The following is a 3,148-nucleotide window of genomic DNA, read 5'->3' as shown; positions in this document are numbered from 1 at the left end:
TAGGATCCGAATTAATTTCTCACCTTGAGACTCAAACAATTCAGATGAGATAATAACAGGAAAAGTATCACCTGGACCAAGGAAAACATGCTTTAAACCCTTAGGCAGAGGTTTCAGTTCAACTTTGGGTGCTTCCACACTTGAAGGAATTTGCTTTTCCTCTCTCTCACGCAACTCCTCAAACTTCGGTTGCCAGGCCCGAGTGCCATAATCCTGAGTTCTATCAAAGATAGCACAAATATCAACTACATCAGATGGATTACTGATAGAATCAAACTCAGAATTAACAAGAAAATACTCAAGGGGGTCAAAATCATGAGCTATAGAAACTCCCTTTTCTATGAGTGAGTCAATCATGTATGTCTGGTGGCTCTCGTCATCATCTTCTGGCTGTCTTGCAATATGGAAGATATTCACCTCGAGAGTCATGTCTCCAAAAGAAAGCTTCATGAGCCCATTCCTGCAATTAATAAGAGCATTAGCAGTGGTAAGGAAAGGCCTACCCAAAATCACAGGAATTTTAGAAGTAGTATCAACAACAGAGCTAGTGTCAAGGATTAGGAAATCAACAGGATAATAAAATTTATCAATTTGAATTAGAACATCCTCTACCACACCCCGGGGTACTTTGACTGAACGGTCAGCCAATTGTAATACCACAGTGGTTGGTTTGATTTCTCCCAACCCCAACTGCAAATAAATAGAATATGGCATTAGATTCACGCTAGCTCCTAAATCTAGCAAAGCTTGCCCAAACTCATGATTTCCAATGCAGCATGCAATGGTTGGGCAACCAGGATCCTTGTACTTGGGAGGAATCCGCTGCTCAATTAGAGCACTAACTTGCTCTGTCAGAAATGCTGTCTTCTTAACATGGTGCTTCCTCTTGACTGTACACAAATCTTTAAGAACTTTTGCATAAGTAGGAACTTGTTTAATAACATGCAAAAGAGGGAGGTTAATTTTTACCTGCTTGAGATTCTCCAAGATTTCATTGTTAGGATCCAAAGTTCGCTTATTCAGTTTTAAAGCTTGAGGAAATGGTACCTTAACTGGGCTCTTTATTACCTCGGCTTCTTTGGGCAGCTCGGCACCACTATTGCTTTGATCCTCTTCCACATCCTCTGATTTGTTCGTTGTTGGGATGTGTAATGACTTACCACTTCGTGTCACAATGGCATTCGCATCCTTCAAATTCTCTTGTGCCATGTGTTGACCATGGGGTACGGATTGAGCTTGAGAAGGAAACTTACCTCGCTCATTCATACTCAAGGAGCTCATCAATTTGGACACTTGGCTTTTTATCTCCTTATTTTCTTCAACAACCTGCGTAATCAAAGATTCAAACTTTTGGTTAGTTTTACCTTGTGACTCAATAAAAGCATGTAAAGTATCTTCTAAGGGGCTCCTAGAAGATGAAGGTGCATGATATGGTGTAGGATATGATCTAGGGGGTTGTGCAGGTGGCTGGTTTTTAGACTTCCAGCTAAAATTGGGGTGATTACGCCACCCCGGATTATAGGTGTCAGAGAAATGTGTAAAAGGCTTCTTGTACATACCTAAGGCATTACATTGTTTCTCATATATTCCTCTCATCTCAGCCAATGTGGGACACTCTTGGGCAAGGTGATCTACCCCACCACACACAAAACATGGTCCAAAAGACTCTGCATGATTAGCCACGTGTGTTGGCTTTAAGTCCTTAGTCTTCAACGCCTCTAGCTCTCTAGTGAGCATCTCAACCTTAGCTTTTAGGTTATCTTCTTCCCTGAGATGGTAAATTCCACCACCATTTAGGTTTCCTGCAGGTCGTGACCTATTTGTGCTCTCAGTAGCTCTAGGTCCAGTCCAAGTGTGATCTTTTTCAGCAAGCTCATTGAGGTATTCTATGGCTTCATCAGGATCTTTCTGTAAGAACTCACCATTACACATCATCTCCACAAATTGATGCTCTCTAGGTGTAAGTCCCTCATAAAAATAGCTCACTAAGCGCCAATTCTCATACCCATGGTGAGGACACATACTCAATAGCTCCTTAAATCTCTCCCAAGACTGATACAAAGTCTCACTGTCCTTTTGTACAAAGGTGGAGATTTGTCTTTTTAAAGCATTGGTCTTATGTTGGGGAAAGTATTTATTAAAAAAGACCCGAGTCATCTCATTCCATGACCCAATAGATCGTGGTCTCAAAGAGTATAGCCAACTCTTAGCTCTATCCTTCAAAGAGAAAGGAAAGAACTTAAGTCTCACAATGTCATCAGTTGCATTTTGACTATGAAAAGTCGCAACTACTTCCTCAAACTCCCTAATGTGCACATATGGATTTTCATTTTCCAAGCCATGAAAAGTAGGGAGTAACTGTATCATCCCTGTTTTAAAATCCAATCGGCGAATATTAGCTGGAAACATGATGCATGATGGTGTGGTTGTGCGTGTAGGGTGGAGGTAATCTTGAAGGGTCCTAGTGGGTTGATCTTCATGTTCACTCATTTTCTCAAAATTATAAGAATTATCAAACAAATGATCAGAAAAATTAAACTCTGACTCTAACACAGGTCTACAAGCAAACCGACCCAAGGCGTCTCTATATCTGTGCATGCAAGGTAGAGAAAAACCCAACACTAAAAAAAAAACTACAAAAAGAAAAAGAAAATAAAAAAAAGATGCAGCAAGCTAAAATAGGGAACGAAGTTACCGCCTTTACAAACTGTTGAAAAGAAAAACTATCTCACAATTCTTCTACTGTCTCCCCGGCAATGGCGCCAAAATTTGATTACGCCCAAAGAATAACGCGGTAGTTGTAGCACAACTTTGGGGTGTCGATTCCACAGGGAGACAAATTAAAAGAATAGCAAGAGGAACAAAGAAACTAAAGAAAAAATATTAAATAAGTAATAAAGAACAAAGATTAATTTTAAATGTAAATTCAAGTGAAGCAAAGTGATTAACAGAAAAAGTACTCAAATTTAACAAACGGTAGAGCGTCGGGAATCCCTTGCACAAATCTGGTATTTTAATTATTCTTAATTCATTGGATAACTCAATTAGGAACTCAATTCCCGCAATTCCCAATCTGAAGGTATAGATTTATAAACTAGACTTAAATCAAATGTAACCCTTTGGAAAAAAACATTCACCACTTTTAAAA

The 3,148-nt window shown here is 39.5% G+C and overlaps 1 non-coding gene across 1 annotated transcript; it reads left to right on the top strand.

Annotated features, from left to right (window-relative positions):
* The first annotated feature begins 2,002 nt into the window (after positions 1-2,002).
* On the top strand, positions 2,003-2,110 carry LOC122290596. Its single transcript, XR_006236459.1, has one exon. It is a non-coding gene; the product is annotated as a small nucleolar RNA R71 (small nucleolar RNA).
* Positions 2,111-3,148: the final 1,038 nt, after the last annotated feature.

The sequence above is a fragment of the Carya illinoinensis genome, chromosome 12, assembly GCF_018687715.1.
Source record: "Carya illinoinensis cultivar Pawnee chromosome 12, C.illinoinensisPawnee_v1, whole genome shotgun sequence".
Taxonomy (NCBI): domain Eukaryota; kingdom Viridiplantae; phylum Streptophyta; class Magnoliopsida; order Fagales; family Juglandaceae; genus Carya; species Carya illinoinensis.
Note: the sequence above shows the minus strand (reverse complement) of the source record. Positions and strands in the feature narration are given on the sequence as shown.